This window comes from Mirounga angustirostris, unplaced genomic scaffold (genome assembly GCF_029215605.1).
Source record: "Mirounga angustirostris isolate CCGP_5_RB_7025 unplaced genomic scaffold, mMirAng1.0.hap1 SCAF_8, whole genome shotgun sequence".
Lineage (NCBI taxonomy): Eukaryota > Metazoa > Chordata > Mammalia > Carnivora > Phocidae > Mirounga > Mirounga angustirostris.
In genome coordinates, this window is record NW_026991716.1 from 48209598 (window position 1) to 48223907 (window position 14310).

Sequence of the window (14310 nt, forward strand, 5' to 3'; positions counted from 1 at the left end):
TAGTGTTGGTAAGACGAGATTATTATCTTTGCTTCACAGACAAGGAAACTGAGGCCCAGAGCAGCTCAAAATCAGTTGTCCATGAATTTGTAGTCAAGTAAGTGGACCAGGTGCTGCGCCAGGTTCTGGAAATACAATGGTGGGCAAGATGGACACAGTTCTCACCCTCAGAGTGCTTCCAGCCTAGCAGGAGAGAGACTGTCGATAACTTATACGAAATTGAACATTCATAGAATATGTCACCCCAAAATATGCCACTTTGGCATAAGGATTGTTTTGAGCTGAATGCAACTGAAACAGACCACAGAGAAAGCTCTCAACCCTCCCCATTTGTCTAAAAGCAGGGCACAGACTTCCCATTGTGAAGGGATCCCCCTTCCCTCTCTTGTATCTGGAAAGGCAGGAGGACGGAATCATGGGAGAGGACTGTAGACTCATCAGTCCCAAGATGGCACTGAGAGGAAGTGCTATAACAAAACTTCCTGAACATCCGTCATTACATTTACCTTCCCACAATGTACCAGCCCCAGAAGCTCAAAAGCCCTTTTAAAATGTGTTTCACTTCTCTACACATTCATTGTCCTCTGTAGAAGCCTTTGGGTCTGACCATGTCTTTGGGGGGGGGGGGTGTCTCATTTCATGTCTCTGAGGCTTTCCATATGCATGTGAAATCAACCTTTTTCTCCTGTTCATCTGTCCTTCGGCATTTTAATTTCCAGCGCCTCAGTCACAGAACCTGAGAGGCGAAAGGAGACAGTGTCCCTCCCCTACAACATCTTCTGGCATTTAGTCCGGTGTCCTTTCCCCTTCATGATGCTGACACCACACTCCCAAATCAGCAGTGAAGGAGAGTTCCCAGGTGAGCTCAACTCGTCGGTCTTTAGCTGCTCCTTTCACCTGACCTTGTCACCACCCTGGCTGCCTCCCTAAAGCATGCTTTATTTTGAGGCGAGTCTGGAGATCTTAATCTTCGTGGTCCACATTTCGTGAGTTCCTCAGCGGTATCTTTCAGGCTTGGTAGCCCAGAGCAAGCTGCCCATTGTTCATCTCTGTTGTAATGATGTGGCTTATCCCAAGCCAGAAGCCAGAGAGAGCATCAAAGAGTTTTTTTGCTTAATAATACACTTAGTCATGCAAACCGTGGCAGGCTTTGATGGTTTCTGAGAAATGTCCAGAATTTCTAAGGAAGCTATCATTTAAAGTCAGCCTTGTGACCTCTGATCATCCAAGCCTGTTTCCACACCCAAAGCCCGGAATTCTTTGCGTCAACCCACAGTGCGGGGTCTGTCTCACAGTTGAACCCTGGCAGCTTTTGCTACCACGGAACCAGCAAAACCCAGCAGGAGAAACCAAAACCATTCTGAGGAAACAGGCCGATGGAGGCAGAATGACAACGGATATGCAAAGGTGTGTGCGTGCTGTGCATTGCATCTTTGGGGACACCATGGAATTTTAAAAATTCTTATTTTGAGGTACTGCACAGGGGGCTTTGCCAGGCCCTAATGGTGGAGCTTCAGTGTCACTGGTTGTTGTTGAGTGCCTACCCTCAGCCCCTGAGTCCCCAGGCACTGCGTGACAGGTATAAACCAGGGATGCCTTAAGCTCACCTGCTTGGGTGTCAGAGGTGGTCAGTCCCTTTAGCAGTCTGTCCTGAAGTCTGCCCCACCTGCTATGTGGCAGTCCATCTTCCTTCTGTCCCCGAGCCAAGGAACTCCTAGGGTGGATCAGGAGCTCAATGGGAGTGAACTTGGATCCTTCCACGGCCAGGACACAGGCATGTTCAGAAATGGCTGAGAGACTTGAGGGGGGCTGGGAGGCTTATTGTAGGCGAGGCTGCAGGGAAGAACAGCGGGGATCCTAGGGGATCAATCACAACTGCTAAGGAGCAGGGCGGGAAAGCCAGACTCAGCACCAAGTCCTGCGTCCTGGGAGAAACTACGGTCCGAGGGCAGCACCCACCTACCCACCACCCCGCCAATGACCGGCCTTCCATCCCAGAATGCGCGTCCGCAGTGGGATCCCCCTGGGAGAAGCTGTGTGCGAGGAAAGGGACTCCCCTATGGGAGGAGAGGAGGCAGAAACCCAGAGCAGGTGTGAAGGTCACTAAGAGCCCATCCATGCGCCATACCCTAAAGGCGTCGGAGGTGGAGGGCCCTGCGGCCAGGCACTGCTGGGCCGGTGGAGAATGGCAGAGATATGGACAGAGGCCCCGAGTGGCAGAGCAGCCCAGGGAACCAGGTCCGTGGGAGTGGGCGGGGCAGCAGGGAGCCGAGAGGCAGCCAGAGGAAGGGGCCAGGAGCCGTGGCCTGCCTGTCCTACAGCTGTCCCCTCCCACCCACTGCAGGAAGAGGGACTGCCACACAGTGGGCAGGGCCCACGGCAGGACAAAGGGACCCCCAAGAAGGTGAGCCTAAGGCCTCCCCGGGGGATGCCTGCCACGTAGCGCTTAGAGACCCCCAGGACATGGGGGAAAAGGAACGGCACTCTGGATTGCACTTCCAGTGGGGACCCATATGGACCGGGAGCTCTTGAGGACTGAGTTTGCCCAGGTTCTTAGGACCTAGGTGCTATTTATTGCAAAATGAGACACTGCTTTAATGATAGGCTTTAGGGAGATTAAAAAAACAGAATAAAAAACACTATTACATTAGATATATATATATTTCAGAAATATTAGAATATGGTAAAAAATACAACTTTGTATAGAATTGAGGTGACTCTGTCATATTAACATGGTGACATTTATCCTCGCAGGGCATGTGTTTCGGTTACACCAGGGTGTCAAGGGAGCTGAAGCCCTGCCATGTGGGTTTCAGAACGGCCTTCACAATCTGGGGAGCCCGTGGGTCGTTCGGGGGCCTTGTGACCGCCTCTCAGGGCCCTTCCGCAGAGCTCCTTGCCATTTTGACCCTGACCTTTGCAGTTCAGGGATATTAGGAAGCTCTAGGAATGGTATCCACATGTCTCTCTTTTCTTGGCAAAGTTTCACGGAAGCTGCATTTATTATAGCGGATCTTAGCTTATTTTTTAAAGGAATCGTGTGGCATGTCCTTTGTGGACTTAAAAAAGTCTTCAAGGAAGTCAACATTCATTCCCATCATTTGTACTTCACTGAAAACATTTTTGGGGGAGGGGCGGTGGTCAGAATTAAGTTGGTTTATCTTTTTCTATTTCAAATGAGTTACGTGGGGCTTGGGGAGCACCAGACTTTTCCTGGTGTGGTATTTCTCGACCGATGGGGAATGAATTTTCCCTTGCTGGGCCTTCCCCTGCAAGCCCTGTTCTCAGCAGCAACTGCTGGGAGGGCCCGGTCTCCTTACTCCATTAGCCGGTCGCCCTTCGTCCCCGGGTTTTGGGGCTCACTGAGCTTTGAGAGACCAAGGCAAATACTGTAAGTGGCTGAGAAGCACAGGCTGGGGAACAGAACTGCCTGCGTCCAAATCCTGGCTCCTCCAAGTGATCAACCAAATGCCCCTGGGAAAGTTACCTCTGTCTGAGCCACGGCTTGTCGCTTAGGAAAGTCATGATAATAGGACTCACTTCGTAGTCCTGCTGTGTACCTTAAATGGGTCAGTGAAGATACAGCCCTTAAAACAGAACCTGGCACAGAGTAAGTGCTCAGTAAACGGGAACTACCAACTCTAAAACAAGCAAGGCCAAAACGATGGACTCCGGTTTGAGGTGGACTCAGAGAGCACACACCAGTCCCAGAATATTCCCCCACCATCCTGCCAAACTATACCTCCTACGATTCAAGTCAGTCCTGGGCCAAATTGTTGTCTCACAATGGCCCCTGCTAGAATGCAGACATGAAATCGTACGAGGATAACTGATTCAGACCTGTTGGCAGAGTGGTTTCTCACAAGTGAAGTCTTGTGAGGTTCTTGACCACTACAGGACATACCCAGACTGGATCCAAGGGACTGGATGAAAGTATGGCGCTTATGAAAAGGGGAACTGGGAATGAATTTTATAGGAAACACATTCACACGGCTCAAAAAACCCAGAGGAATAAAGACACATGGTAAAAAGGCCACCTTTCATCAATGTGTTGATTTCATACTTACATATTGCAACCCAGTTACCACTAAGACCTCCATCATGTCCCATACTTCTTTTTTGTGGTGCGAACATTTAAGATCTAATCTCTTAGTGACTTTGAAGTATATGATGCAGTGTTGAAACTATAATGACAATGCAGTGTATGAGATCCCCAGAACTACTTCTTCTAATTCCAAATTTGTACTCTTTGATCAACCTCTTCCCAACCCACTGCCCCACCCCTGCCACCCACCACCCCCACGGCTCATGCTCTTAATTAACCCTTACTCTGTACTCTATCTGGGTAGCCTTGTAAATTACTTAATGCCTTGGAGTTCAGTTTTCTTCTTTGTGAAATGAAGACAGTGAAAATGGTCTACATCATCGTTTTGAGGATTAAATAAGGTAATGTACAGAAAGCATTTGGCACAATGTCTGGCAGGTTCTAACCCTCTCAATAAAAAGAATCGGAGTATTGGACATTCTTTTCCAGGCTTCATGAAAAACTTTCTGCATCTCAGAATGGAGTTTCAACAGCTTGTGCACTTCAGTTCCTCCAAGGGATGTTCTCCATCTCCCTTATAACCAGAGCAAAACCAAATGGGTCCGAAGAGGTGGGAAAAGGACAGTCCCTGGAAGATCTGCCCAGCTGATAGGAAACTAGATACAAGCTATTTGCTCTGTCCCTGCTGTGTGCAAAAGAAGGCAACCACTGGCATGAAGTTACACAGGAGCTTGACAGAGCAAGAGCTCCCAGAAATTTATACCTCACCGTGCATCAGCTCAATGAACCCTGGGTCTCCAGGTTACTGTCCAATTATTGGATTTTATTTTATAACAAAAGAAACATAAGTTCTCTGTGTCACATTAAAAAAGAAAAGACTCCCCACCCCAGGCATAGCCAAGGATGATTAGATTTCCAAAATATTTTTTTCTTAACAGGGCACAAAATAGGGAAAGAAACATGTAGGATAGGTTTCTTCTCTCTGGTCAAGGAAAAACTGTTCTGGACATCGCCTCTATGTAAATATTTGCAGGAGAGAATAAACCACTGAAAACCACTGAAATCACCCAGAGCCAGGAGCCTTCTCCTCCCCTTCTAGGACAATACTCCACTCTTGAGGGAAGGATTCTGGTTAGAAGCCGGACAATTATTCTATTTTGAATGTCAGAATGAAAGTTTGGGCATTGGTTCTGCTTTTAAAATGCATCCCATCCTGGGCGCCTGGGTGGCTCAGTTGGTTACGTGACTGCCTTCGGCTCAGGTCATGATCCTGGAGTCCCGGGATCGAGTCCCACATTGGGCTCCCTGCTCAGCAGGGAGTCTGCTTCTCCTTCTGACCCTTCCCCCTCTCATGCTCTCTCTCTATCTCATTCTCTCTCTCAAATAAATAAATAAAATCTTTAAAAAAAATGCATTCCATCCTTTTTTCCTCAATCACCGTTATTATCTTCCATCTCCCCCAACTTTCCCCTCACCCCACTTTTGAATGGTCTTCCTCTTGCACTCATCCCATGAGCTTAGAAGGACCCAGTTGGCCACCAAGTCTTGTGGCCAAGTATTGTCTTACTGATAGGGGCTGGTTGACAAAAGAAAAGCAATGGCTGTTAAGGTACCATTTGAAGTCAAAGCCACATACCAGGCTGGCAACACCCAAACTGACTGCCCTCACTCCCATTCACTCACTCACCTGGCCAGGGATATTGCCTCACCTGCGTCTCTGAGCTCACGCCTCTCCAGGTACCCAGTTCCTGATTACATCTTATCTATGAATGAACAGGAAAGCACTCCCCAAATGGAGGGCCACTTCGTACCTTCAGAACCAGCTAACAGATCAGCAGTAGGCAGGCACAGAGGAGAAGCACAGCTGTTAGCACTCATGTCATAAACACGAAGATTACTCATCTTATGATGAACAACAGAAGCCAATCAAAAGCACTTGTGATGAACTTCTATTAAGTTCGTGTAGTACTTCTTGTTTTTTTAAAGATTTTATTTATTTATTTGGGTGAGAGGGAGAAGCAGACTCCCCACTGAGCAGACAGTTCAATCCCAGCACCCTGAGATCATGACCCTCAACCAACTGAGTCACCCTGGCGACACTCATGTAGTGATTTTTGATTTGTTATTCTTCATTTTTCAATCAAGATGACATTTGTACATGGAAAATACATATATATTAAACATAACATATGTATTATATACATATTATATATTACATATATATTATATACATATATATACACATACACATATATATGTATGTATATAATAGTACAAGCAAAGAATTTATAAGAAAATTCCTGCCCCTCCTCCAAGTTTCCCTAAGAGGCAACTACTTTAAATCACGTTTCGGTTTTTCTAAGGTTACCCTCAGAATTCTAAAACCTATTTTTATCCAGTCTGGCGATCTATGGATTCCCCAGAATGACTTTAGCTCAGGGGCATGGCCACCCCTCTCCCTTCCTCTTCATGATCTTTCTGTCATATGTTGTTGTAGGATTATTCTTCAATGCTTCTAGGAAATATCTTGGAAGCTTGAAATAACATGTTAAACCACCATGTATTTATTACTGCATCAATGTTAGTTAGCATCTGGTGACTCCCTTCCACACAAGGATATAAGGGACCCTACCCAAATTCTCTACTTTTTCCCCCTTCACCATCTGTCCACTACACCTTTACCTTTGCAAAAGTTATGTCCTGTGCTGTAACTTTTATGAGGCCTTCCGTATTTTGTCTGTCATTAATTTTAAAAGCTGGAACTCAAGGACTACTACTTACGGTACTGGGTCTATGTAAAGAGCTCATTGCAGGATCACTCAGCAGGTAGGGTTATCTTTCCTTATCTGTGCAAAGCTTTCCTTATCCTTAAGTTACTAGCATCAAGATCAAATAATGCCAGTTTTTACTTTAGATGTTGGCCCCCCCAAAAGGCAAGCATGAGAGGGGTTTTTTTCTGGGGAACAAGGACCCTAGTAAAAGCCTTAGTACTTCCTAGAACACTTAATTGAATTTCTTTTGAGACAAGTCTTAATTTAATGCTTATTTTTACTTTTTATTCCCTAGGATACATGTTTGGATGAAAGCCTGCTGGGAGAGGGCCTGACTGGTAGCAGCTGATCTGTAGAAAGACCTTCAAGTGTTGGCCCTGTTTTCGGAGCCACCGCCCTTCCCATTCCTACTCTTCGGCTTGGTGACAACAAACAAGCCCACAGCCTTTCCGGAGCCCCACCTCTATGCCACCAACACACCTCCTCACTACAGGTCTATATACCCTCCATCTACTTCCCACCTCTCAGAAATGTGTTGACCTTTCTTATGGACTTACGATCTCCCTTAAATTCTCTTGGCTTAGGAGTTCATTCTTTTTGTGCACTTCATTATTGACGTTGAGGAAGATCTCAAGAAGAGGTGGCAAAGGCATAAATTTGGTCTGCCACCCTGAACTAGATGATAAATGAGTTTGTCTTTATACAAAACAAAGGCAGGAGAACTAGTTCCTACTCTGGACACTTTGTTCTTATATGTTTATCCAAGTCAGCATAATAGTCTTGATCGCTGATTTTGATTAGCCTTTGACATTTCTTTACATTTGAGCCATTCTAAATCATTTCCAGGAGCTTGGCATTAAGCCAGGTGATAGGAGGTTTACTGATTACATATATGAAGCATGACAATATTAAAAGTAAAATTTGTGGGGCGCCTGGGTGGCTCAGTTGGTTAAGCGACTGCCTTCAGCTCAGGTCATGATCCCAGGGTCCTGGGATCGAGTCCCGCATCGGGCTCCCTGCTATGCAGGGAGCCTGCTTCTCCCTCTCCCACTCCCCCTGCTTGTGTTCCCTCTCTCGCTGTGTCTCTGTCAAATAAATAAATAAAATCTTCGGAAAAAAAAAAAAAAGTAAAATTTGTGCTATAGTAACCGTTAATATCTATGTTTCCACTTTACTTGCCTTTTATATTTTTCTATTTGTATTTTCTCTTGACCTTGATAGTTTTGGATTCCTTTGATCAAGTATTATGTCTTGTAACTTTCTCTAGGTCCAAGTATGGTTCTTGTAATCAGTCAATGCTCAGTAAACATAGTTGATGCAATTTTGCCTAGCACCACAACCAGGGCAAATACACTAGTAGGTGCTCATTGAGAAACTCTTGAACACAACACCCAACTAAAAGAAGTTTTCAAAAAGAGAATGAGAAAAAGAAAATTATTATTCTTTTTTTTTTTTTTTAAACTAGGCTCCATGCCCAATGTGGGGCTTAAATTTACAACCTAAGATCAGGAGTCACATGCTCTATGGACTAAGCCAGCAGGTGGTCCCCGAATTATTATCTTTTTAAATACAAGAAAATGCCCCAGAATAGAACTCAATAAGTGCCTGCTACAACAAATAAAAAATAAAAAGATGCACATCAAAGCTCATTATCATGAAATCTCAGATAATCAGAAAAAACAAAAAATATCTTAAAAGTTTCTAAAAAGAAAAAGTAGGCCTCATTCAAAGGGCCAGAAATCAAAACATCCCACTGTTCTCAATAGCAACATTGAAAGCTAGAAGACGGTGGAGGAGTAACTTCAAATTTCTGAGTGAAAATCACTTCCAACCTAGACTTCTACTCTCAGATAAAGCCTCAGTCAAATATGCAAATAGAATTAAGACATTTTCAAGTGTACAAGAGTTCAAAAGTTATCTCCAATCTGTCTTTTCATAGGAAACTAGTGGAGTGTGTGCTCCACCAAATGAGGAACTATACTAAGAATGAGAAAGATGTGGAATCCCACAGAAAGGAGAAGAAAGAGGGTCCAAAGATGATGGCGAAGAGAAACAATATGACAGCAGAGCACCAGGATTACTGTGCAATCTGTCCACAGCTGAGGAGAGATGGCAGGTTCTAGGAGGATTGTCTTTAAGAAAACTATGAGTTACGGGGCCCCTGGGTGGCTCAGTCGGTTAAGCGTCTGCCTTCGGCTCAGGTCATGATCCCAGGGTCCTGGGATCGAGCCCCACATTGGGCTCCCTGCTCAGGGGGGAGTCTGCTTCTCTCTCCCCCTCTGCCTGCCACTCCCCCTGCTTGTGCTCTCTCTCTCTCAAATAAATAAAAACTTAAAAAAAAAAAAAAGGAAAAGAAAACTGTGAGTTACTATAAAGGACTTGTGTAGCTTGGACAGCGGTTAAGGATAAACTATCGTTAGTAATATAGCAAACTAAGTGATGTGATGAGACAATTATTAACTCCAGAATAAACAATCTGTTGTCTAAAAAGGGTAATGTAAGTATAGTACACCAAATGGTCTACCTGTAACATAGTCATAAAAGCAGAAATTCTGGATATTCATTTAACCAAAGATCATAATTACATTTGATTCAACAAATGGTGCTGGAACAACTTCATATCCATGTGTGAAAGAAAATGAAGCTCAACGCTTACCTCATGCCATATAACTAGAAACAGAACACTGACCTAAATGTAAGAGTTGAAAAATAAAATTTCTAGAAAACACAGGAGAAAATTTTTGTGATCTCGGATCAGAAAAGACACATTAGCTGGGAAAAAAATGCATAAAATGTATATCCGATTATAGACTTTTATCCAAAAGATTTAAGAAAAAATCTGTAGAACATATATCTGGTAAGAGACTTATAACCAGAATATATAATTCTTACAACGTTTTTTTTGGGAAATCAACCACATAAAAAGCGGACAAAAGTTTCGAATAGGGGCGTCTGGGTGGCTCAATCCGTCAAACATCTTCCTTAGGCTCAAGTCATGATCCCAGAGTCCTGGGATCAAGCCCTGCATCAGGACCCAGCAGGGCCTGATTCTCCCTCTCCTGCTCCCCCTGCTTATGTGTGTGTGCTCTCTCTTTATCAAATAAATAAATAAAATCTTAAAAATAAAAAGTTTTGAATAGACACTTCACCAAAAATACACAAATGGCAAATAAGCACACAAAAAGAAGTTCAACATCATTAGTCATTAGGGGAAATGCAAATTAAGACCACACGGAGGGGCGCCTGGGTGGCGCAGTCAGTTAAGTGGCCAACGCTTGGTTATGCTTGGTTTTGGCTGGGGTCCTGGTCTCTGGGTCATGAGTCGAGACCTGGAGCCCTGTGTCAGGCTCCACATTCAGCACAGTCTGCTTAGAGTTTCTCCCTCATTCTCCCTCTACCCCACCTCCCTCTCTCTAAAATAAATAAATTGGGGCGCCTGGGTGGCTCAGTGGGTTAAGCAACTGCCTTCGGCTCAGGTCATGATCCCCGGGTCCTGGGATCAAGACCCGCATCAGGCTCCCTGCTCAGGGGGGATCCTGTTTCTCCCTCTCCCTCTGCCTGCTGCTCCCCCTGCTCCCCTGCATGCGCTTTCTCTCGCTCTGTCATATAAATAAATAAAATCTTTGAAAAAATCAATAAATCTTTTTTTTCTTAAGACCACACTGAAATAGCACTACATACCTACTAGAAAGGCTAAAATTTAAAAGATTGGGTCAAGAAGCAACTGGAACTCTTGTACGTTACTGGTAAGAATACAAAATAGGGCGCCTGGGTGGCTCAGTCATTAAACATCTGCCTTCGGCTCAGGTCGTGATCCCGGGGTCCTGGGATCGAGCCCCGCATTGGGGTCCCTTATCTGCGGGGAGCCTGCTTCTCCCTCTCCTCCCCACTTGTGCTCTTTCACTATCTGTCTCTCTCTCTCTCAAATAAATAAATAAAATCTAAAAAGAAAATTTAAAAAAAGCAACAACAAAAAAACCAAAATAATATAGCCATTTTGTAAAACCAGTTTGGCAGTTTCAGCTAAAGTTAAACGTGCACACAAGACAAAACAATACCATATATATTTGCAAGGTACCGAGAGAAGAGATCTTAATCCTTCTCATCACAAGAAAAAATGCTTGTAATTATGTGCGGTGATGGGTGTTGACTAACCTTATTGTGGTGATCATTTCACAATATACACAAATATCAAATCATTATGTTGGATGGATAGCTAAAGCTAATACAATGTTATAGGGCAATTTTATCTCAAAAAGAAGTTGAACACACACACACTAATCTACCCCATCCCTGCTCTCAGAGGTGGAACAGGAAGAATGATAAGAATTATCCCTTTGAAAAACAAGGAAAAAATCACAATATTCAAATTAACGTGCATTTTAAGTCTACTGTATAGTTTTTATTTGGTGATTATGCGCTGAAGAAAAGAATTTCTCTTCTCTGCAAAGCAATAAAAACATGCTGGATAAACTTTTATTTGGGAAACAGTAAGAGATATTCATGTCTGTTCAGATATTTGCACAAGTGACCTTTAAACTTAGTTCAAACTCTCAGATCAGTGGTTGTATAGACACAAGGACCACGCAGATGTGGGGATGCAAAATCCTGGAAATCTCACAGTAGAGCTGAATTTCATGACACACTACTTTCCAGAATTTTGAGCCAAAATTTTTAGCCAACAGAGACTGCTTGTTTTAGAGCATGGGAAAAGGCATTTTGGGTGAAAAAAAATTTAGGGGCACGTGGCTGGCTCAGTTGGTAGAGCATACAGCTCTTGATCTCAGGGTTGTGAGTTTGAGCCCCACGTTGGATGTAGAGATTACTTAAATAAATAAACTTGAAAAAATAATTTAATGCAACAGGGAAAATAACAAAATACAACTACACACAACAATCTGATCGATTCTTATGGACACAGAGTTGAGCAGACTATATGATGCTAGGTGATGGCTAGATTGATGTGTGCTTGTGACAATTTATTGAGCTGTAGACTACGATTTGTGCCTTCTTCTGTATGTAAATTATATTTTAATACTTTTTTACAGTATCCTATATGATTCTATTTGTTAAGTTTCCCCCAAAACGCAAAACCAAACTATTGCTTAGTAGTACATGCAAAGGTAGTAAAAATATAAAAAGCCAGTCAATTACCTTCGAATGCAGGAAAGGGTTTAAGATCAGGAGTGGGTGAGATTAGGGGCTCCTATCAGGGGACCTTGATTTACTGAACTGCCAGGAAGTTCTATTTCTTGGCCTGAAAGGTGCTTGCATAAGCCTTTGCTTTAGAACTCTGCCAAAATCAACATTTAAGTTCTATGCACTTAGAAAAAAAATTAAGTAGATTCAACCCAATCTAAAAGTCTATCAATAGGGACTATTTAAATTAATTATAATACAGTCATGGAATGTATTCTGTACCATCAAAAATGAGGCAACTAGGGGTGCCTGGGTGGCTCAGTTGGTTAAGCATCTGCCTTTGGCTCAAGTCACCATCTCCAGATCCTGGGATTGAGCCCTTCGTTGGGCTCCCTACTCAGCAGGGAGTCTGCTTCTGCATCTCCCTCTGCTCACCCCCCCGCTTGTGCTCTTTCTCTCGAATAAATAAAATCTGTAAAACAAAAATGAGGCAACTATATGCTTATAAGATCCTATATGCTTAAAAGGACCTGATGCCCAGATTGTGTCCTAAAATGACAAAAGCCATGCTATAAATGAATCTGGTATGATTACACACACACACACACAGAGAATACCTCTACCTCTAGAAGAATAGACAAGAAATGAGTCAATATTGCCTTGAGGAGACCGGGAACCAAATTTTGTATTATGTGCATTTGTTATCCTTCAAATAGAAAGGAAAATAATTAATTTTGGAAAATTAATTTGTTTATTGCACAGTTCTTTCCAGATTTTATGTCTAGGCTCACCTTTTATTGTCAAGTACTTTAGCAAAGAACTGGCATTCAAATATGGCTGGCCAGTTACAGCCACGTTAATTACACAAGGACTTTTCTGAGCTAATTTTTCTCAAGCACCTATTAGGAACTTGCACTGAGTTAGGCACTATAAAAACAAAGGTAAATGGGACAAAATCTAAACCTTCGTGGAAGGGGAAGGCAGTGAGGAAAAGGAAGAGTGAGAAGGAAGAAGAGCAGGACGCCATTTGGCACCATGGGGATTTTTCTTCCTGCAGCCATTTAGTCTTGGTCTTTGTCTTAGACAGAATCAGGTCATAGTCCTCGTCTTGACAAGTCTTAGAAATCAACCAGAAAACACATAGTGCACGAACGAATCCCACAGGCTTAATACTAGGCAACGCATTAAATACCTCAGTGGTAGAATCTTCATCTTTCTACACCTCTGAAGCTCTTTTACCCGTTATCCCTGTTGCTTCAGCTTCAGCTTCCCAGAAGGCAGAGGTGAGATCCTAGGTAGGTGGGCTTTTCACATCTCTGCTGTTTGATAGGATTCAAGGACAATGTAACAGACACTGCAGCGGAGGCGCTGAGAGCCCCAAGTAATGTGGGGGGAGAAAAAACAGAGGACATTTCCTGCCACAGACCAGACAAGTTTCCATTCCTCACTAGGGATGGGAGGACTGGAATGGAGGAGGACCCAAATTACTTGTGTGAGGAAGTCTTGCCTTTTGCTTGTCGCCATGGTTCTGATTTACCCGTGGTTATGTTTTGAAAACTCTTTCCCAAAGAAATTCTTTCAGCCATTTCCTAAAGACAGTTTTTTTTTTTTTGAATGGTTGTAAAAAATCTGGGTCATCTTTTTTTTTCTTCCAGTTTTATTGATATAATTAACATATAACATTGTATAAGTTTAAGATGTACAACGTAATGACCCGATATATGTATATACTGCCAAATTTTTACCACAATAAGCTAATGTCCATTGTTTCACATAGTTACAAACTTTTTCCCTTGTCATAAGAACATTTAAGATCTACTCTCTCAGCAACTTTCAAATATATAACACAATATTGTTAACCAGAGTCATCATGTTGTACATTACATCTCCAGAACTTAATTTATCTTAAAACTGGAAGTTTGTATCTTTTGACTGCCTTCACCAAATTCCCCCCCACCCCTCCCCACCTCCCACCTCTGGCAACCCCAATCTGATCTGTTTCTATGAGTTTGGGTTTTTTTAGATTCCACATGTGAGATCACATGGTATTTGTCTTTTTCTGTCTGACTTATTTCACTTAGTATAATGCCCTCAAGGTGCAGCCATGTTGTAGCAAAGGTTAAGATATCCTCGCTTTGTGAGGCTGAGTGATAGTCCATTGTCTATGTGTGTGTGTGTATATATGTGTGTGTGTGTGTATACACACACACACACACACCATATTTTCTTTATCCATTCCTCTGTTGATGGACACTTAGGTAGTTTCCATTCTTTGGCTATTGTGAAAGCTGCTGCAGTTCCAATTTTCTAAGGAACCTCCATACTATTTTCCAGAGTGTCTGCACTAAATTCCAT